This window comes from Poecilia mexicana, unplaced genomic scaffold (genome assembly GCF_051168715.1).
Source record: "Poecilia mexicana isolate PSO_F unplaced genomic scaffold, ASM5116871v1 scaffold_16, whole genome shotgun sequence".
In the NCBI taxonomy this organism is placed as follows: domain Eukaryota; kingdom Metazoa; phylum Chordata; class Actinopteri; order Cyprinodontiformes; family Poeciliidae; genus Poecilia; species Poecilia mexicana.
Window position 1 is genome coordinate 8,085,072 of NW_028263385.1, and position 23,941 is coordinate 8,109,012.

The following is a 23,941-nucleotide window of genomic DNA, read 5'->3' on the forward strand; positions in this document are numbered from 1 at the left end:
TTTGAGAATATTGTAATTTATTGAAATGCACCTGTAATTTGGCGTTGTTATGACAGCACATCAAATCACTTTTACATAATGGGCTATTTTACAGCTGAATATAAGTAATGCACTTTTTGTGAGATGGGTTTGACATTTAAAGTGGATGATCTCAATAAGAACACTGCCCACCAGACAATGCTACCACAAAACCTGTAAATACCGTCATATTTTTTCGGCTTTATGCACTAAAACTTGAGACGCGTGTCTGACTTTATCTTTTCTGGCGTGCACTTTTAAAAGCTCGTTTTAAGGTGTATTGTAAAAGACGGTCAGCTTAACGAAGAATTATGGTGAACATGAGACAAACGCGGACAAAATTCATTACAGAGATCCCAGAATTTGTTCTGAAGCCGAGGAACCGTGACAGCAAGAGGAGAACACCCATCCACACGTTAAGATAGAGACAGAGGAAGTTGATTGAGCCCACACTTTTCTCACAGCTCATTGTAAAGAACGCACACACACACACACACACATCCACACACTATTAAAACAACACAGCCAGGCATCAGATTCAAGGCCAATTAAAGTGTAGTTGACACTTTATTGGAGATATACGGGTATGCTTAGCAGACTTGGTGTCAGCGTGCGTCTGCGTGCGTGGGTGAGAAATGGCGCCCAGGAGCGTGGGTTTTGTACGAGCTGTGTATGTGTGCACGCTTAATCTTTTACCCACTTAATGTTTGAGCTTGGCGAATACACATGGGAGAGCCAGTCTGTGTGTAGGCACGTCTTGAAGAACTCATTACTGCATTTGTGTGAATCCAACTATCTCTTACAGAATGTTTGACTCCTGTCTGGCTGAGATTTCGCTGTATGGGTGCGTGTGTGTGTGTGTGTGTGTGTGTGTGTGTGTGTGTGTGTGTGTGTGTGCGCGTGTGTGCGCGTGTGTTATTATTAATAGATAGGTAATAAAAATCTGAGCATCAGACAGACCTGCATCTCCTTTTAAATGTAAAAGTCTGGCTTATAATTGACTTACTGACCTCAAAATTTGAGTCTTTAAAGTGAACTCTTTCTTAAGCACCTGTATGCCAATCTGTCTTTGAACGCAGTTGTATTCGCTGCAGAATATCATAGCCGATTCACAGACTCACAAAAGGTAGAGCGGTTCTCCTCATTAGGCCATTTTAACGGCTTCCGTTCATTATTGGAAGCCTAACCCAAAATCTACAATCAGCTGTTTATGTAACCAATTAATGACCAACCTGCTCCCTCGACTTGACCCTAATCATAACTTTATTTTTTAACATGGCTGAAATTTGGCTGAAGCACTTGACTCTCGCTCCTAAATTTGCAACACTCCCAACCTCTCCACTGAAGGAGCACATTGGAGGATATTTGTAGATTATTTTCAGAATTTACTGGTTTTATTGCCACCCTTTTAACTTTTATGTTTCATTATGAGGCATAAACACATTCAGAGCCCCAACTAAGCATGGACAAGAGTTTTAAACAGGTTATCCCTATGGCGGCTAAAATAAGATCCATTAGTATAGTTTTGTAATAGAACAAGCAAATGTAGCAGTAATTTTCCAGAGCTTTTTGTTCCTCTCTTGATGGAGTAAACATCCGATAACAAGTTGATACTGGTTGGTTATTCAGTCCGGCTAACTGCCTGGTTAGCCAACATGTAACAGCATGTTTGAGAGCTACATTAACTTGCCAGTTTTTGTTTTAGTAATACCTTAACAATGGGTGACACACAGCTCTGTCTGCATGTTTCATAACTGAAAATATTTTCAATTTATTCTGTCTTGTAACCATATGTATAACTTAACACATTTTTTCTTCTGTAATCTGTCGGTGATTCGGTGCAATTTGTTGGGGTTCTTCAGATATAATTTTCATTTCTCACAGAATGGCATCATTAAATTAATTTGACTGCATTGTATCGAAACTTTACTTTGACCTCATTTTAATCGGCGCGTACGACTGGACTGACCTGATTACATCTGTCTGAGTAGAAATTGAATTCTTTTGACTTGAACGTTTGCTTTGTTGCGAAATGCCACTAACTGAACTAAAATAAACTGGCAGATTACAGCAGCAGGTGGGGATGGGTAGGAACTGCGCTACTTTATCCGTACAGTGAGACACTCCTTACAGTTTCTCTGGCTGCTCATTAAAACAACTTAACTGCAGAAACAGTTTGTCAACTGATCTTTATTGTTTATGAACCCTGCCAGTTTAAAACTTTTGAAAATTGGATCCCAGGGCTGGAACATACTTCTCTCTGTGTTTTACCTGAACTATTAACCACAATAAAATCAGATTTTAAAAACAAGCTTAAAGCTCGACAGAAAAAAAAAATAAAATAAAATGTGGGGGCCCAGCATTCTAATCTCCACAAGCAATGTAGGTTTCTGGTCTTCGGGCTCCTCGAATACAGTACAGCAAGCCCACACACACACACACACACACACACACACACACACACACACACGCACACACACACACACACACACACGATCACAAACTGCCTGAAACAATTCAGCAATTCAAGCTCCTCTTCAACAACTGCCTCGCTGTGTCTCTTCCTTCTAATTTGTCCTTTTCTCTGTCTCTTCTTCCACTCCTCCCACATTGGCTTTGCTCTCTGACGGTCGTGACAGTTAGACTGACGGATGCACAATGACAGACAACACCCTCTGCGTATTTCAAAAGGCCCCACACATGTGGGTCTACACGCACACGCACACACACACACACACACACACACACACACACACACAAGCAAGCATGGACCATTGTGCTGTACCCGCACACACAGATACACTACAGACACGCATTTCATCATACTTCATGCATTACACATTGTGAATAAACAAAAAGTCTAGTGTTTTAATAAAACTGCTAAGAGAGGATAATACTGGCAACCCAAGCAGATTAGAGAACAGACACATGCCAAGCACACACACACCATACATATACACATACCATTTCGCCAATCTGAAGAAAGATGAATCTTGGTGGTGTGCCCAGTGTGTGTGGGCTGGTAGAAGCGTGAGAATGCAACAGATTTATAAACTGACCATCATGACTTGCTAAGAGGAACCAAATGTTGACCGTCTGTGCAGTTTTGCAGGCCTTCTCGTTTTTCTATGTCAGGCAGCTAATGGCACAAGCATTAAATATGAGACAATTCAAAGCTATTTGTTGCTACTACATTCACAAAGGTGCTAAACCTGTAATGCACACATGTACATGTCCATACTGCCTACATTTTCTACATCCAGAGAAACAAGCATATGAAAATCTCAAATGGAGCAGAGTTCAATGAACGGTGCTTGGACACAATGTCAATAAAGGTGAACAGGTCTCACTAAAGGTGGTAAATTAGGCAGGCAGTGCACAAAAGAAGATTGCTTATATTTCAGCGTTTCCACCATAGCCAGCCGGCCGAAGAATCCCGCTTCACCTGAATTTTCAATACCGCGGCAATCTGTGGTGCATAATATTGCTTTATGGTATCACTATTGGCCAGCCATCACTCAGATTGACACAGCAGGAGTCGCTTTGTTTTTCGTTCTGCTTTGTGCATTTGCTGCCATAAGCGAATGTTACTTTTCGTTTTAAATTCAAGAGCGATTGTGCTAAACAATAAATGCATTTCAGCATATGAAAGGCCTTTGGAACACTTTTCTATAGAAGGCAGAAAATTTGGGGAAAGGGTTTTCTCCTTTAACATATTGTATCTTTCCAGTTGAACTATGAATCAGAGCTTTTTGTAGTGCGGGGTTAAATGTTTACCCTAAAGTCTACTTCATAGTTTTTCAGTGTATGATGTTTTCTGCCTTCATCCTTGTATTTCTTTTATACAAGGCCAATTCATAACATTATCGTAATGTAATGGAAAAAGAGCTCCAAATTACATCTACTTGGTGTGAAATCCAATTCAATCAAAAGTTATTTCTGAATCAACTAAATTCACTCCAATCACATTCAGACCCAAATGTATGCAGTTCAGTCAAAATCAAATTTAAAAACAACACAGACAACTCAGTTGATTGCATTGAATCATTCTGCAGAAATTTTACACAGTTAAGGTCCTCTTTGCACGATGTTGTCTACTGTGTTTATGCAAAAACGCAAAGGGAACGTAGCTAGCACTGACTAATGCCGTAGTTTCCAAATCTTTTTGGTTTATATTTATAGGGACATGATTCACGTTGGAGTAGGGACATGATTCACGTTGGAGTTCACATTGGAGCCCTTTGTCAAACCTTTGGGTGCATTCACACTGCAGCCTGAAGTGACCCAATTCTGATTTTTTGGCAATTCCGATTTTTTTGCCGGGGCCGTTCACACTGCCAAAGAGCGACCTGTATGCGTTCTGCAGTGTGAACGGGCAAACGACCTGATAGTGTCCCGCATGCGCACTAGAGGGCGCAATAGCGTCAGCGTTCTCAGTGCTCTGCCAACTGCCATAAAAAGAAGAAGTGCTCAGTGTTTGCGGAAGTAAACATGAAGGCTAACGGTGGAGCTTAGCTTACATATTTGAAGTTATTGTCCGGCCGGAGCAACATATTAACAACTTCATCCTCATATTGTCCATCATGGTTGTTGTTTTTCTTCCCGCTTGTGTGTATCAGGACACAGAATAGTGAGATTTGTTGAGAATCAGTGACGCTCAGTTCGGATGAATGTGATCTGGACGTTAGGTTGCATTTGAATCGGATAACGTATCGGATATGGGTCGCATTCGAAAAAGAATCCGACCGGTGCTGCTCACACTGCCATGGAAAGAACGGATACAGGCCGCATTACGTCAAAAAAAAATCCGAATTGGGTCACTTCAAGCTGCAGTGTGAACTCACCCTTTGCGTCCAGGCAAAATACTGTTACCATGGAAATGAAAGGCCAAAATGCAACAAAGCATCTGTATATTAATGTGATGATGTTGTGCAAACAAGGCCTAAACCAGCTAATGTCATTCTTAGCATTTCTTTCATAAATTGTAAAAAGGGAGAACTGATACATATTTGATTCTAATCACACATAGAAAAGTTTGAATGATCTGTAATGGTCAGCAATTCCTCCATAAAGAGAGAAGTTACATCAACTAGCCACCTTAAACAAGGCTACCCTCAGTTCAATAAAAATTTATGATGATAAATGGGGTGCTCCTGTCACATTACCGAAAAGAAAAACTGTCACAGGAAAAAATGTTTTGGAGATATCGATGCGCCTGCACATCCTTGTACTTATACTTTCACATAATCAATAACTATTATTCAAACAACAACAAAAACACATTAAATATGGTGACATCTTAGGTTATAATAGCCAAGCTCAATTTGGTTCCTGATCAGTTAATGAAAAATGTCATGAAGAAATATGCTTAAATGATGAAGTCAATGCATCACAAGGTGGCAGCCAGAGCATGTTAAAGAATGATGCCTGCAATGTGAAATCTGAGTGTCTTATTGGACCCATGTGATAGGAAAACACTGAACAACTTTATTAGTGCTGCAGTGATAGAAGAATTTGCCGGTTCCTGTGAAGCATGAAGGGAATTTAAGCACAGAACAGCAATACCTGGCCTCTAAACCTAATGCATTCACCGCAAGATTACTATGTCATCAGTGGCCCGTGTTTTATTATGTAAGAATCTCATTTAGTCTTGTACTTGAGTCGGCCGGTCGGTATTGAGTAGCAAAGTAATTGATGAGGCAGCGCTGGGAGAATCCTCTAGGACACTGACAGCTTTAGTAGTGGCCTGTGTTAAATAGAGTGCAATCCTACACATTTTTCATGTCCAAATGATCAGCTCATTTTTAAAATATAAGTACACAGGCTGATATGGAATTTACTGCAAATACATATCAACTAACGTACAGGCTTTAAATTTTAGGGGTAGATAAATAATAGGGCAATCCATTACTTGTTTTCCATTTAGAAGGCAGAAGGTGATGACCGAATCCTTCACAAATTGCAACATTTGCAGTGAACTTTGTAATTAGCTTCACCTTTTTACTGAGTTACAGGGGAAACTTTAGTTATAATTGCTTGGTTACAATCAACTCCAGTCTCAAGATTAATATTCCAGCTACTAAGATACCATCTACAATTCAGATAGGTATTATTAACTAGTGAGACTTATTTTCACAATTTGCCTAAATTAAACACACACTTCCCTGAAGCATTTAGATATTAGAGATAATTACACTTTCTTACCCATCAGTACACCAATATACAAAACCCACCTTCAGTTAGTTAAAAGTGTGATTTCAGTGCCATCATAAAATGCTGAAAATCAAGTTTGCAAAACTGTTCTAATCTCTAATATATCTTGTAAAAAGGCTTAAGTAACTGCGGCCCCATGCACTGCCTGATAGGCCACACGATTTATCATCTAATTGAACTTTAAGGCCAACCTTTATCATTGTTAATGACATTTTCTGCTCTTCAATATAATTTTGTAATGATAATTGTGATATTGACTGGTTTTAGTGCAACCATTTTCATCTGAGCAGCATGTTGCACATTTCCGGGTAAATGTCAACGATTCTTTGTTTGTTGTGTTTGAAAACATTAAAGCTTTTTTTTTTTTTTTTTTTTTTTTTTTTTTTACACTTGGCTCTTGTCCAACAATGTTTTTCAGTAACATATAATTACCCAGTTCTTTGAAGAATCTTGATGAGCTACAACAACGTTTAATTTTCCATTGGGGTTAGTAAAGCATTTTTAAATTTGAATCAAATTTTTCAATACAAAAACCACGGTGACCCACTGGTGGACTGCTCTGGCACCCCGACCGCCAGGCTCTGTTTAATGGTGGAAACCCTGATCTGTCTGGGCTCTGATTTATCTACACTTCTCCAGGCCATAAAACTATTTAAATCAAATACCAAACTTTTGCAGAATGCGCAGGAACCCTGACCTCTACAATCACTTTACCACATCGTTCCTTTCATTTCTGTCTAACTTCCATTGAAATGATTTAAAGACCAAGAAGAAATAAAACATCACAGCTAAAAGGAGCCGGCACAGGCTCTTGTAAAGATAAAGCCATCTGTGGGCACCAAAAATCATTTAAAAAAAAAAGACTTTTACACCCTTAAAACATGATCATTTAAATGTCGTTAGCTCTATCTCTTGAACATGAGGCACTTCAGATACTCACACTTTCTGACTACCCACACACAACTTGCTTCTCAGAGTGAGCCGACGTCGAGCTGTATCTGCGATTTCCTCTGAGCTACTCACAGAAACACAATGAAAAAGCAGCCTTCCATTCTCACCAGGACACACACTGACATAAAAGAACTACATGTAAGCCCCCCACGAACACTGGAAGCCACAAACTTATCACAAATCATATATAGACTTTCTGTCGTGCACACAGCGTCGAATCCAGTAATATCCACATTTTCCCATCGAGATAGAGTAACGCTACAGTGGCAACCAATTCCAGTCTGTTTTTTTTTTTTTTTTTTTGCTCCGACTCTCTCCTGAACCCTCCTTTCCCCACTTTCCCCATCTCTCACTCAATTCCACGTTCTGCCTTTGTATTCCCTGCATCGTGTCTAACCCTACTTTCAGTTTTCCTTATTCAGTCTCCACCTCAGTCTGTTAGCAGCTCCTTTGTTGCATTTGCTCCCTATCCCAGTCTTTTTTTATGCTCCAGAGAGACTTGCTGACAGTAACCACAGTACAGTAGGTTGCAATTAATCTTTCAAATAATTCTCTTTCACCAGAGACAGAGGACACACTTACAAAACCGACAGGGGAGAGGCAGCAGAGGAATGAGACAGGCAGCACAAGCAAAAATGAGACACAAGAGACAACATCTATTTCTATTTAATGCATATGAAGAAAAATAAACTCATGCCTGTATAGCTGCAGCCACATTTGTTTTGCTTTAATATTGTGCTGTAAAATTCACTATTTGAGGCGGCGCAGTGTTTGGGTGCCAACACGTCACAATCTCAGAAGGGATAATTAATCAGAAATTGGTGCATGAAATGGGGAGTCCACGTTTCATAATACGTACAAAACCCTTTGTTGTGACATGCGGTGTTTAATACAGTGGCAGAAAATCTAATTTGTTGAGATGCTGGTAAAATTAGACATTCAAAAATGCTCAAATTTTGAAAGGTCATTTGCGGATGTTGAGACAGGAGAACATTGATTGAGGACTCGGCACTTGAATGAACACAAGCTCCCTCTCTGCTGGGCACAGCTCGCTCAGTTTCTTTTTTTATTTATTTCAACAGGAGTGTGGGATGGTTTTTGTTGGTTTTTCCATGGCCAGGCACCTGTTATGGTGAACTTTTCTATGGATTTAGAAGAGTCTCAACCTGAGAAAAAGGATTAAAGGTTTTTTTTTTTACTGTTACGCATCCTCAAAAATGTTCTGAATATTAGAGAGAGAATACTGTAAGGAGCGGCCTCCGTGATTATTCACATCATCAGAAGAATAGAGGTCACTCTTGGCTAGAGATTTTTTTTATTTTATTTACCTCCATTTCCATTCTCCTCCCAGTTAATAGTAAAAAAAATGAATGTGTATCTGCATCGAGTGTTTTTCACATTTCCAGATATTTTAACCTGTTTATTATTACTGTGACTATAGATATGGGCAAATGGAAGAAAATGTTTACTTTATTCTAGTGATTCTCTGTTTTAGAGACACACATTTCCCTTTGTTGAATTATGTTGTAAAATGTTTTCAATTTTGAAAAATGGCTCAATGAGGGATGACATGTTCCAATATGGTTTCCCATTTTGAAGAACGTGGGGGAAGAGAAAGCTAAAAGCTATCTACTGAAGGGCTTTAGGGATTTTTCAAGCTTAGATTTTTGTTTTGCAAAATTAAAAAAAAACGGTAACTTGAACCCTGACCTCAACACTAGCTCTAATTTGAACTTTAACAAAGCAATATCCATCTGCTTATATGTCAAATATGACATTTTCTTACAAATTCCTTCCAAAGAAATTGTCTTTTTAATTGGAAAAAAGCTACTTTTTAAGCGTACCAAACAACCAAATAAAATGATCAATGGCACAGCATGAACCATCCTGTCAGACGGATTTAGTCGGATGCTGAGTCGAGCTTGTGCTCGACTGTGCACAACCGTTTCCCCGACTTTCCAGTGTCTTCTAATTACACTATTTAATTAGCGTTTATCCACTTACACATATTGCCCGAGTGTCTTGTATTTTTGTTATACAAGTGAAATATGCCCTTGTAACATTAAGTCCTTCTGTATGCTTGCCAGCAAAGCAGGAGTAATTAAGACTAATTCCAATTCTTCTGATTGAATTTAAATGGAGAGGTAAACATGCAGTCAGAGGTATATTATTGAGAGGAAAGCATCAGTTAAAAGATGTTAGCTCAATCTGCCTAGAAGAACAGATGACAGATTGGATGCATGGCACTGCGTAGTTTGAAAGTCATAGAGACCAATGATTTAAAATGACGTCAAAGAAGAAAATAAAAAAAAGATGACAAAAATAGTTGAAAATAGACCAGTGAAGTATATCAAGATATCAGCGGTTTGCGAAAAAGGAGCAATATTAGAGAAGGAGACCGAAAGTTGTTATAGACAAGGAGAAAGGACCAGATAAGACTGACGAGAATTACAGAAGAGCAGTGTGACACACAGAGATGCCGCCATGAAGTCACACTTGACTCTTATTGTCAGCGGAAGACAATAACGGTTTAGAGGCAGTGTGTGTGAATGATGCCGTAATGTGTACATCTTTGCAAATATTTGCATGTGTGTCTGTGTTTGCTGGCAGCTCTGCCTTCACAAGAAGGGAAACTGTTGGAGTTGAGTAAAAGGCTGAGAAACCACAGCAACAACAAGCGAGGACAAGAACAATACGGTGCTCAGCATCAGTCATGAATCTGTGAAAGCGGACGGGAGAGATGTTGCGCAGAAAGAGAGATTTAGATGTTAAGTGCGTGATCAAGGTTGTCTTAAAAAGCAGTGTGCAGAAAAATTATCAAGCAGCAAAGTCATGATCTGATGAATTCCCAATAAGTGAAATCCTTTCAGCTCAAGCAGAGCAGTATGCATCAAAGGCCAAATGTTAAGGTATAAATTCCTACAGTTAGTTTGGATAGATTTTGTAAAAATGATGTTGCAATTACATCAGTCAATCAGTTCTGAGATCAAATGAATGGTGATGATATAACAGCAACAGAAAATCATCTTTTGCAGGTTTGCTTACTTGTGATATTGGAGCCGGATCTGAAGCTGTGATATGGAAGCCATCGGGGTTCCTTCAAACCTTCCCCGGATGCTTGATTGCTGCAATTTGCATCAAAATTGTATTCCTCTCTGAAGTCAAAAGTCAGTCAGGTCTGACCATGAAGATATGAAATTCAGATTTTTTATATTCAATCGTAGGGACTGTTTCCCATGGGGGTGATCCATGGGGTCAGATTTTAATTCTGGGTATAAATTCTGGAGAAATTCAGAGAACTGCTACACAAATGTGAATCAAACAATAAATCTACACTTTCTAAAAACTATTTAAAAATGTACATTTTATTTTTGTAAATTTAGATTACTACTTTTGAGTGTCTGACTAAATTAGTTACATTTTAACCTCAAAAAGTAATAATAAAAATTAAGACTTTTTGCCAATCTAATTCATGTTAAGTAAAAACTAAGAGCTATAAACTGCAATAGAGCTGAAGCAACTACTGCCTCACCATCATTTAATTTTAGTAATAATGCTTATTGATGTTAATTTGAATGTTGATAGCTAATATTTAGCAACCTCTAAAATTCCTTTTTACAGTTTTTGAGTCAATGTATGCGATTACAGATGGGATAGCTGTGTTGCCAAAAAGGTCATATTGATAAAAGAACTAAATTTAATTAACAAATAGTCAGGTTGTCGGTGTTATTGCTCAGATGGATATGAAATATTAACCTAACATTACATTACAATTATTACAATTAGGAGCATTATGGATGAGCTTCAAGTTGTTCTGATCATACAAAATAAAGGAAGATGTCATGGGAGACATCTTTTTTCTAATTACACAATCTAAACAAACATACGGCCCTCATTAACTGTATAAAGTATCATTCAGGTAAGCAAGGAGCAGTACCAGACAGAAATAAAAAAAATTAATAAATAAGGGTACTTATATTTCAAAGACACACTGTAAAAAAGGTCAAAGAGGGTTTTTTTTTTTTCTTCCTCTTTTAGTCAAAGCCTGAGACATAAAACTGAGACACAGTCTAGGCAATGGCACGTGGACAGATTAATTAAAGATCTTTATCTTTCATCTCGCTGACAGAAAAGAACAGAAACAGAAGAGGCAATTGGATAAAGGCAGAGCCTGAGATGAGGGATGCTAAGTAGTTGTTTGGAAGGGAAAAAAGGAAATGTGCCAATGGCATGGAAGGGAGGAGAACAGATTCTGAGAGAGGAGAGGAGGAAATGAGACACAATGTAATGAGAAGGAAAAGCAAAAAGGGTTGGAGCAAAAGGTGTGGTGGTGGAAGGGCATTGGGGGGGGTTAGGCTGATGAGGTCTTCTGGTGTGGTATTTTTACCACTTCCCGATGATCGAGTGACGAGAGGTGGGAGGTGGGGATGAGAGCGGAAACTGTAATTAAAAAAAGACGGGGAAGAAAGAGGCACGGGGGGGCTTTGTAGCTAAAAAAAGGAAAGGGAGTGCATAAATCTTCGCTCTCCCTAAATGGATGTTTTTAGCCTGTCTACAGGTGGATTTTAAAATAAAAAAAAACACCTTATGACAATAACACAAATAAAACACACCGAGTTGCCAACGCTTACATCGTCATAAAGCGAAAGGCTCCAAATTATCCCCAGCTTCACGGCACTTTAGACGTTCACAGTAACACGGTTTGCATTAAAGCGAGGCGGCGTTCAGGATGCAGTCAGGTAATACGGCAAATCATTACCGCAATTATCCCCTTCATTACACTGTGATATCATTTTTACTCTTTTGCTTTGTGGAACGACTTTGCATTGCTCTTCGTTTATTTGTGTAAACACCCGTTAATGACCAGCAGTTTAGATTTTTTTTATTTTGTCAGGTTTGTGGAACGGCAACAACGTGCTAATTGTTGTTCGCACAATCATCTAGCCAGCTACCTCATTCTGTCAGCATCAAGGATGAGCAGATGACAAATTAAAGTGTTAAGTCATGTTGGGTTTCTTTAACACATTTCGCCAAAATTTGCCACACACACACACACACACACACACCCGTACGCGCAAATGCATGCCAGTCTCAGTCAAAACTTGTCAAATTTACACTTGCCTAAAAAATCCACACAGATACAGTTCTGTGTATCAACACTACAAATCAGTGTGTTGCAACTGGCTGACTCTGTTGGCTCAGAAGTGCCCACTCAGCAGCTTTAAGAGGAAAAAAAAACAAAAAACACACACACAGACAAAAAACAGAATTGTACCAACAATCAATGTCAAAACTGATGTTTGACCCTGCGGGCTTGAAAGAGCTCACTCATCGGCTCTCAGGTTTACAGTAATTCTGCAAACTGTAACATCTTTCCGCAATCATCAGATTTTCTCTACTGTTTATAACTCTGAACTACAACTGTGTGGGCCTCCAAAGCTGACAGTGCAGTGATGAAATGTTTGCCCACTGTCTTCTGATTTGGACTTTTTAAATGTTTCAGGGGAATAAATACTTCAATATTAGACAGAGATAACCAGAATAAACACAAAAATTATTGTTTCAAACTGCAATTTAAATACTAAGGGAAAAAAAGCAACTTCAATCTGGCATGAATGAAAATGGGAGTCCCGTTAATAAGTGGTTGTGCTGCACTTGGCAGCAGCAATTTCTATCAAGCATTGTGTTAACTGGAGATACACTTCTACGTTGATGGAAGTTTGCTGTGCTGTTTGTTGGAAAACTGTTTTAATTAACCACTTTAGGAGGGTTTCCTAGTAAGTATGTCTTTGTTTAAGAATATACCACAGCATCTGAATTAGACTTTGACTAGGCCACTAACCCAAATACAGATATTATCCTTCAGAATTTCTGATGAAGAGCCAGAAGTCAAGGTCCCATTGAGTGCAGCACGTCGTCCAGGTCCTGTAGAGGCAGGGCAGCCCTGGAGCATCACACTGCCACAAAAACACTCGACTCTGTTCATGTGCTGAAACGTTGTTACTTCATTGCAAAATGGGTAAGGACACATGCTTCCCAAAACTTTCCATGCAGTATATTCCAAATGTCTTGGGGATGGTCAAGATCTTCTTTGTTGAATGTCAGAAATGTCTTTGTTCTTTTAGGTTTGCCGTTGAAACTGGCTTAGCAAAAGTCTCTTTATGATGTTGAGCCAGGAACACTGACCTTAACTGTAGCAAATGAAGCCTCCAGCACTTTTCAAGTTGTTCTGGGTTCTGGCATGAGTCATCTATGCACCATCTGAGTAATTCTGGTAGGCTGGCCACTCCTGAGAAAGTCCCATACAGTTCCATGTTTTCTTTATTGGTGAATAATAGATCACACCACGGTTCACTGGACTTCCAAATCCTTTTAAATGGCTATATAACTCTTACAAATCTGACAAGTTGTATGACTTTTCTCACCTGGTCTTATATCTCTTTAGTTCTGAGCAAGATGCGTTGCTTTTTTGGGTTTTTTAGCCCTGTTCATATTGCCAAACATTTTCTATTTAAGCAATTTATTGATTCTATGGGTCAACACAAATCAGGGTGACCATAATTTTCCAAGGGAGAAAATGATCATTTGACATGACACCAGTTTGGTTTGTGTAGCATTTTCCATCAAAAAAGAAAATCTGTAAATTGTCTTTTGTATGTAATGACCCTTTTCTTCTGATCATAAAACTTGTTTAATGATTTGTAACATTCAAGTGTGACAAACGGTAAAAAGAGGGAGTAAAGGGGCACTGTGTATGAATATAAGCTGAACCTTAAGCCCTCACTGTGCTTGTTAATGAAGGACTTTCAGAGATGGTTTCTGGTTGTCTATAGGGCACTTAGGATTCAGGTCAACATCACTTGACCCATGCGGTCAGGCAAGCTGAAGAGCACTGTAATAGAACCAGAGTCTGGAAGAAAAAGTCATTATATAGAACTGACAAGCTAAGAAAAAGAAGATGTTTTGATACTGAGACTCTCTTCTTACTTTCCTGTCATACAGCTCCTCCTTCCATGTCCCAAAGTCGAGTTTTCCTCCACTTCAGGCATTGCTCAGCTCACTTCCATCGTTTAATCGTGCTGCACTTTTTTTCTGTGCGTCTTTGCTCTTTGCGTTATCTCAATTACTCCAGTTCTGTTTGTGCCTTGATGAGATCAGTCGTTTAAACGCCTTTTCATCTGTATTTTAATCTTTCTTTTCTCATTCTGTATTTCATCCATCTCCGTCTCTCCCTCTCTCTCTTGATATACTTCTCATCATTTCATTTTTCCCTCATCACTCTCAATCAACTTCTTGCCCTGAGACATTTCCTCTCCCCCTTGTATAAAACTTCTCTGCTGAAATCCATCTCCTTCTTCCTTTACCGAGTATCAGGCATAGGTCAGTTTCTGGCACCAAGCAAAGGTATAGTTTCAAAAAATTACCCGTTTTAAAACTGCTGAAAATGTCGACCATGTATTCCTGGGGCAGTTATTTAATGGCATGTTAGAAAAAAAGGGCTGCATCAGGGACAGTGATTTGAGTTTCCTGGTATGAGGCTTGGGATTCAGGAAGAATACTTACGTCATGTAATCAGGATTATAAGGCAGACAGTCATTTTAAACCATGAATGCGTAAATAATTTAAATTGTCCCATCCGAGGTAAGGCAGTGTGCAAATGACTGGTTGTCATGGCGATCTTATGCACAGCACATATGGCATCTTTATTGTTTTGACAGTAACAGCAGTAAACGGCTTCTAAGTTTGTCTGTTTTTATTGCTATCATCGACCAGCATTTACAGTACGTAAACCACAGACCGCAGCTCCAACGATTCTCTTGTTAAAGGTGAGTTTGATTTATTAACCGGGGATGTTGGTGGACTAAAAGCTTTCAAGAGCTCGTAACTCGATGTTTATGTTTACTGCAACATTACAATAACGATCACAGCCATATCGCTCATACAGAAATCTGTATCAAATGACTTTGGGTCATTTTTGAACTAAAATAAACAGAAATCATCTTTGGATTGTCAGTTTTATTTGTGTAGCTGTGGAAGCTGTGTAAGACTTACCTTTTGGGGGTTAGATTAGTATTACTCATGTTCAATCTGGTGCAGATCTCATGACACGTGAAAATTAGACACAAAAAAAAGAAAAAAATACATATATGTCTGAAGAGGGTGTTCTGAAATTTCTGGGAGGGGGGCGCTGTTGAGCTATTTCTATTACAGCTTTTGCAAAATCCTTAAAATACTGAAATTTCATGCAAGCCTGACTCATGTCCAAAGTTTGGTGACTTTTGTAAATGTTTAGGCCAATTCACTTGAGAAAATATGAACAATTCAGAGAATGTTCATTCAGGCCTCATAGACAGGCCTGTTTGTTTCTGGTCATGAAAAAAACACACATCCATAGGATATAATTGAACTAAATATCTAACTAAGAAATTAATTTTGCATAGCTAATTAAGTTAATAGTTGATAAAGTACAACTGGCCAAGCTGTGGCATGTCTGCTGAGCAGTCAGTTTCACCGTTTTCCATTATGCCAAATGTAAACACTGCAGAATCATTTCAAGAAAACCTTTACATTTACAGAGTTGTTTTATGCTTACTCAAATCTCCAAAATGGAATGAAAACAATAAATATATTTAAAGGTTAAATTATTATACATGCAACACTCAAAATGCTTGTATTTTAGCAGCTGTTAGTATATTAGCTTTTCATTCAAGCTTAATAATTTTTCTTTTGGTATTAATACCCAAGGTTCCTGTCAGAGTCTCGATCGATGCTCATTACTTTCATTCCATGACCATTTCAGATGGTGATGATGCTCAGTGGCACAAACAAAAAAAAAATGGTTGTTTTGATAAAATTAATTATTTTCTCTTCTCATTCCCCTGGTGACCATAGCTAATGCTTGACCTTGCAGGCTCAGACAGTGCTCCACTGGTGACCTGATTCTGAAAACTGGACTTGGGTTCAGCTCTGCTGCCTCTTTCCTAATGCACTCTCACTAAAACTGGAAGCCTGCCAGGCAGCCAAGGCCAGTGCTGGTGAAACACTGTTACACAGCATCTCCACAAACACGCCCCATCGCTTCATTACTGGAGGTTAACTCTTAACATCTTTGGTTGATCTTCGTACTACATCTCTAGTTCCTTTAAACTGACCTTTCTGCTTCGTCGAAAAGATTTTAAAGGTCAAAGATAAAGGACGAGATTTGAATCTATACACCCACTGTTCTAAAACGGCGGTATTTTACAAAGGTTTGTCTCAAATCCCTTTAGTGTCACACCTTATAGGAAACATACAGTCCAAGTTAGAAGTAAAAATGTCCTCCGCTTCACTTTCTTTCGAAATAAGAGAAAAGAGAATTTCATCTAAATTAAATATTGTCGATATTTAAAAATTGTTTTCGAAAATATCTTAATTCAAATCAGTTTTATGTTAGTGACAATTAGAAACAACATCCTTCCTTCAATTGTGTAAAAAACAAACATCATGCTGTCAGTCAATTAAATTTATTCCATTGGCTATATTTATAACCAAGTGATATAGTTCAAAGCAACAATGCCATGATAATGATGGCATGCAGAAAAATCAGAAAATCCTGATGATTGTTCATCAAAGGAAATCAGTTGATTGTATCTAATCCTCACTTTAATCATTCATCAAAAACAATCACAGGCGGAATGAACAGAAAAGAATCTCCAAAAGAAATACCATGTGAGATTTTTGTCTCCCTAAAGTAGAAACACAAACCAGAGAAAAAGGTCCCACTGCACCGTTTTGTTATAGTTTGTATTTTAATTTTTGTACACTTTCACGTAACAAATTAGCTAAAGTTTTGTCGCCATCTTTTGTTGCATAACCTGCTCTTCATTATGTCATATTTTTGGTGAATCGAATTAACATATCTAATGAATATATAAACACATAAACAAGTTATAAAATATATAGCTGATATTGCAGTAACTCTCACTCTGCATAGGCTGAATGTAAAGCTGAGGGTTTGTAAGAATCTTTATAATCCCGTCATATTATCGCACTTGTCTTTTGTTTCAATGGCATTTGAAAATGCACTGCTTTAGGAAAATGAAGCTCCAGCATCGCATTTCTACACATTTATTTCTTTAGCATGCAATGAGCCATGCTGAACGGCAATTACTCAACGACCAGCGACGACCCAATAATAGCATTGCTTAGTCACATGCAGTATATGAGTCACTCATGTTGGCATGATGGATGCTGAAAGTGAAACAGGCAGCATGACCTTTTTTTGTGTGTAAAGGGAGAACATGCAAAATCCATGCAGAAAGACCTCAGATATGGATAAGGGCAATGGTTCTACCACATTGCAGCCCTATTCCTAAAATGTTTGTCATATACTTGAGGATCAGATGCATGTAAGCAATAAGCAGAATTGCAAAGTTATAAAAAGTTATGAACCAGCTAAATTTTACGTCATGCAGTTTCTAAAGTATGAAGCCATTTTGAAGAGATGTCAGATAATGTATCAGTGATTTTGGAGGTTTGTTTCTGGCATAGAGTTATGCAGCTAAATTTTGCTTTTTAAGGTGACACTGTTTTAAAACTACCGTTGAAAAATATGAGTGGCATGTCTACCAGATCAGTTAAATGATTATCCTGATTAGCTTGCAATAACTCTGCTAAGCTAAAAAAAAAAAAAAAAAACCTCTGCTAAGCTACAAAGGCGAGATTAGAAAAAGGGAATGATATCCTGTGCAGAGAGCAATTTTAGAAGATGTTTATTTTGTATTTTTGTAAATGTCATGCTTAAAAATCAAAATAGAAAAAAACTATGTTACAGGCGACATGATTGGAAGTATAATAAAGAAACACTTTTACCGCAATGCTCAAGAAGCAAAGAAAGAAAAAAAGAACTCAAGCACTCAATTCTTAACACCATCATCACTATTTGGAAAAGATATTATTTTTGATCCTATAGGCTTTCAGACAAAGAACATCACTTAATCTAAAGAATGATAAGAGGGAGAAAGTGTAGATGTTTGTTTTCCCCTTTAATTTCATGCCATTTGCAACTCAAGTGCCTTCCCTGCCACACGCCTGCTGATGGGCTAAACCTGCGAGTTTATTGTTTTGTACGCAGGAGTGATTTCTAGTGTGTGATGATTACATCTGGAAAAAAGGTCTGAAGCATCCGTGTTACACTTTTGTTTCTCAGGTATAATGTGATGTGTAATGAGGTGGTTGGATATTTGCCCAGGGTTTGATTCCATCCGTCTGTATAAACTGAAGAGGGTGGCGCCGTTGTATGTTGTCCTCGGACAAAGACAACACTTCATGTATGAAGATGCTGTCCTTATGTGTGATTTCATCTGCGTGTATGGAAAGTACGCTGAAAGCTATCAGTGTAAATGAGTGTCTGCAAGTTTTCACATGTGTCTGGGTACAAGAGACAGAAGGAGATGGTGGAAGGTTAGCGCTGAAGAACATCTCTAAATATGGCACGAGCTCAGATCAAAGGACCGCAGTGGTGAAAAGGGGGAGAAACAGAGAGGGGAATTATTTCTGCGCAGTGCAACTCCACAGTTCTTTGCTTTTCTTCTCACTGTCATATTTCTCTCCTTTGAAAATTGGTTGTTCTCCTCTTTTAGCCAAATGCCATGTGCTTAAAAATCTACCGTCTCTCTTTGTTTTGGCTCTGTAGACGTTGTATTTGAGAAAGGGGCAACCCTTCTTCCAATATAAATGCTGGAACATGCATTGTAGGCCTTTGCATTTGTTTTGAAGATCATGCAGAGAGAAAAAGCGGTCTGTCCATCCATCTATCAATCCGCTTATTCAACGTCAAATCATGGGGGTAACTGGACTACGCCTGGTTCCACCCGTGAACAACCTGTGACTTTACCAAAAGCAGCGTAGGTCTTATGTCAACACTGCAGTCATAGAAACCATGTCCTGCTGGAAAGCAAATTATTCTAATTGCAGATGTCTAACAGGCTCCGCACCCCAATTTACAAGATTTGTAACATGACTGATGAAGACATGCTTCACAACAGCAGGCCTTCATCAGTCTGTTGTGTCGCCAGTGTACAAACGAGCACGAGAAGGGGCGACCCCCTACTATTTGACAGATGGACTGAGAACAATCTGAAAGTACACTGAGGTTGAACTGAATGTACATAGCCAGCCTCAGCGGGACACAACTAAAATGAGATTGTTCCCAAAAGTGTACAGATAGATGCAGAACATTGTAGATGGGCAATACACACAGAAATAGCGCCAACATTTTTTCTTTCTTCGTTTTTCTCTATTGATTCATGACCGCAACGCAAAATTTCACATAAAAGAAACAGGAAAGAAAATCTTTCATTACAGCTTCTTTCGGTGAAGCTGTTGTGTTTTCAAAGTGTAAACAGATATTTATCAAAAAAAAAAAACCTCTTCACAGATATTTAAGTGGGCTTATTTGCTTGAGTTTGAATTTTTCGTTTGATTTTCTCCTTCCTTTCCACATTCACTGCCCCTCCCCAGCTCCCAAAGGAGTGTGTAATTCATCACACTCTACCTCTGTGTTGTTCCCCTATTTTCTCCAACACTTTGCCTGACTCTTTGTACACGGGTGGAACAAATGGAGATCAGACGGACTAAAGCTAAGTTAGGCCCCTCGTTGCTCTGAGAAAGCTGCAACATTACAACCCTCTTATTTAACAGGCCCTCTGATCTGCTGCCTTGCTCACACAGACACACACAGGCTTAAAAGAGAACATTTTATTCTAATTCCACTCCTTAACAAACATGCATTGTGCACATACACACATGTCTGGGGGCTTTCATGCACAAGTGACATTTCAGTCCTTGAACAAAGTCGCCCAAAAGTATCTGATGATTTTGTCTGCGGTGCTCTTTAAAGAATTGTTCCCTTAGGCAAGAGAGTAAGTCACATTTTTGGGGGTTGGGAGAAGTTTTCTTGTTGCTTATATTTTATAATAATAATAATAATAATAATAATAATAATAATGTATGTTTATTAAGTTTTTTATCTGAAGAAGATCCTACGTTATAACATTTTTGTGTCTCCCCATTTTCTACTACCACATTAGGCCTCATAAAGGTGCCATGGTTATTAATTTTATATGAGTATGTAGAACAGTAACAGCCAGATAATTGAAGGCAAATTTTAAGAAAACTCTGGGTAGCAAAGACCCATAGATTTTGCTATGCATAACTGAATTACATGCATCCATTTCTAATTTGTGTGTTTTTTTATGAACATGTCCCATAATTGTCTTTATAAATGTATGGAAGCATATGTATTGTGATCTTCCTTTAATACAAATTTGTAAATATATTTTTACAGTTTGAAGAGTTTAACAGCTAGAGTTAAGAAATAAATACAGGAGAAGTATCTTGTTACAAGATGAAATCTTCTGATGTAAAACGTGTTAAAAATGATAGTTTTATTTCTTGTTATAATGACATTACTTTGTCACATTCTTTATCCCAGCACACACATAATATGCATGGTATCAAAACAATGTCCATCATACCTGATGGACTTAATGTTTCCCGAAAGACTTCACATTTGGAGACATACCAAGAAGCTTTGAGAGAAAAAACTGTATTTCTTTTTGAATTCATAAAACTTCCTGCTGCACTCAAAAGATGCAAGTCTTCATGTTGCAATTTGTCATTATGCTGGGGGCTTCAAAGTCAAAACAAAACAAAACAAAACAAAAAAGATTTAATGCGTCTAATGCAACAACTCGCCAACGACACTGTGACACTTTCAAGTTGTGTCCAATCAGATTTCTCATACAATGAAATTGTTAAAACTTCAGCTGACCACCTGTGTGGTCTTGTCTTACTGTCTTGCTTGCAGTGACTATATCAGAACTTCAAACTGTATACACTGTAGTGTTTCTACATCCTGCTCCTTCAACTTTTCAAACTATACTTCTCATGTTGAATAGACAAACTGTTCAGAATAAAATTGTAGATAGTAATTCCTGTTTCTGCTTTTAAGTTATTTATGTCACTTTATTGGTATTCAAAGACAGGAGGATATATAGCAGTAAACAGCACAATCATGAGGAATGGCAAGTATACTTACTCCATGAAAGCTTTTAAAACATCCAGAGAGGTAGAATAAACATTATAAATAAAAAGAGCTGCACAGCACATGGTAAATGGATTCAATTTATATAAATGACACTTTTCAAGTCCACTCAGAGCATTTTTATGCTACATGTCACCTACATCCATCGGTAGTTACAGCCATTACACATACACATACATCAGTATATACAACAGTGCCTTAGCCAATACACATTTGTATTGGCTTATTTGTTTCAGCTCATCAGAAACAAACCAAGTAAAAAATAAAAGCAAATTGAAGTAGCCATACAACTTTCTTTCCAACTAAATTCAGGCAATTATCGAGTTACGTTCTACAGTTTAATTTTATTAACTGTATGGCTTCAATCAAAATGTTCATTTTAAGTGTAGTTACTCAGAAACCAAGCGGAACAACAGGTTTTATTCTGATTTATAGACTACGACCTGCATGTACCAAACTGTCTAAGTGAATGTATGAATAGTTACAAGCAGCTTTACATGCACAGCCACGAATGTGAGCAGGCACACAAAAGCAGATCAGCTAAGATGGAACATCTTTTCTGTCATTATAGTTTATTGTTTTTCAACTAAAATTTTTAAAAAATGACAAGTTTAAGCTTTTTACTATTGATGTGGCTGCTGACAAAAAGTGTTTTACTGCTTCTTTTAGTAGACTTGTCACTTCTTTAAAGCCTAGATATTTCCTGTGTTATTGCAGTAAAGGGGCAATTTTCTGTATTGATCTTACAGAAACTGGCAGATAATTTCTCTCCTTATTGTCTCCCTAGGAGTGAAGTAGTTGTGTGGGACTTTTTTTTTTTTTTCCTTTTGAAATAAACCATTAAAAAGACACATGCACAAATCATATACAGCAAGTACTTGCTCAAATACACTAGTAAAGCAAAAAGTTTGGATACCCCAGGTTAAAATGTGTTTACGGTATTTGAATTTTTCAAGCATGCTAAAAATGAAAAGATGCAAAACATGTATTGTTCAAGGGCTTTAGATAATTAAGTAGTTATTATTTTGCATAACTTTAAAAGAACCAAGTAGAACTATCCAAACCATAACTCATGACTCCTAATGTTTTACCAAGGTCTAAAGTCCTAATTGACTTGTTTAATTTTTCACCCCTTGTTATGAAAGGTTAGTCAATGTAAGCTGCAAAGTTAACTCAAGAAGTTACACTATAGTTTCACTAAACGACTAAATTTTACAAATTTAAAAAAGAAAATTCTCCAAAGATTACAAAAGCAAATAGACACTGCAGCTGTAGCTGGTTGATGTTTGGAAGATCCAAAAAGCTCCAAAACCAAACTAAAGGTAAATATAATAAGAAGAATACTAAGCAAGTTTTTTTTTTATTTTTTTATTGAACTGTATTATTCTGCTGTTCAGAAACAGATGCACACATATAACTTCATTTTTTTTTTTTTTGTATTTCTGGTTTAATAAAATAGAGGTCAGGGAGGGCTGCAGCAAACCTAGCCGTCATGGAGCAAGAGATCATTTACAATATTCACAAGGTTCCCTTAAACACTAACAACGAAGTCCAATATCCATACCAAACACTGACGACTATAATCAGTTCATAGTGAAACACCTAACCTTTGTAAACACTCAATGTAGGCACAGGAGGACCTTTACAAAAGATCAGAGCAAATATCTGAAAGCTTTGTATGCCTTGGGGCATGCTGCTCACAAGAAGTTTCCTGGAGAAACTCTTTCCTGTGTCCTCATAACAAAATTCAGCATCAGAAGCCTGACAGCAGAGAACACCATACATACATATGAGAGACAGCCACACTAGGCAATGACCCAAATTAGGTTTGAAGCGAATAGGATTCAAAATTTATTGAGAAGAACAACCCACCAGCTATTAGTCGTCATGGCGGTTTGACTGCAATTTGGAACGACGCCATACAAATCTAAATAAAGTTGATAAATCATTACAACTCGAATACGGAAAACGGAAGCTAAGATCAAACAAGACATGCACGTACTGGCACTAAACAAGCCTCAAACAGGACAGAAAGCTTCTTCGAAAAAAAGTGTTAACTGGAACATTTAGCTGGTTTTGACCGTCTCATAGACGACAAGGGAAGTATGTGGGGATAGAGCTCAAAAGACGAGTACAAATGTGATCAATATAGCTTGTAGATATACATTTGGCATTTGCAAGAATATGGATCAATATTGCAGAAGCAATACCTTCAAGAGTGTAGAAAGTAAAGGTTTTTTTTTCCACAAAGTTTTACAACCAAAAGTTATTTTTTTACTCATACTTGCACAACAAAACTAGGTGAATCTGCTGTAGTCTGCCAGGCAGGTTACAGCTCACCTTTCTAGAAGACCACCAACAAAAAGAGGCAAGTCGATCTGCTCTCTAAGAACACAGTATCACTACACATACAACCGAATTTAACCCAGTCAACTCAAACACTGCTTTTTTTCCTCTTAAGCAGCAGAATAGGTATATTTTAAAACATTACATGCATACCCGCCCACACAAACTCACGCACACACACACAAGCATTACAACATGATGAGACATTACGATGTGTCTTGTACTTCAATCAGCCAATTAACCTGGAGCAGTGTAGAGCTAAACATTTGGCATTTGCCAATAGGCCTGCAACCTGTCGTGATAATTACTCTTGGAGAGAGCACAAGC

General features: G+C 38.1%; 1 protein-coding gene across 4 annotated transcripts in view; it reads right to left on the reverse strand.

Annotated features, from left to right (window-relative positions):
• Positions 1-23,941, reverse strand: part of cadm4 (cell adhesion molecule 4) — a 235,497-nt gene that overhangs the window by 135,446 nt on the left and 76,110 nt on the right. The gene's annotated exons all lie outside the window — the stretch shown is intronic.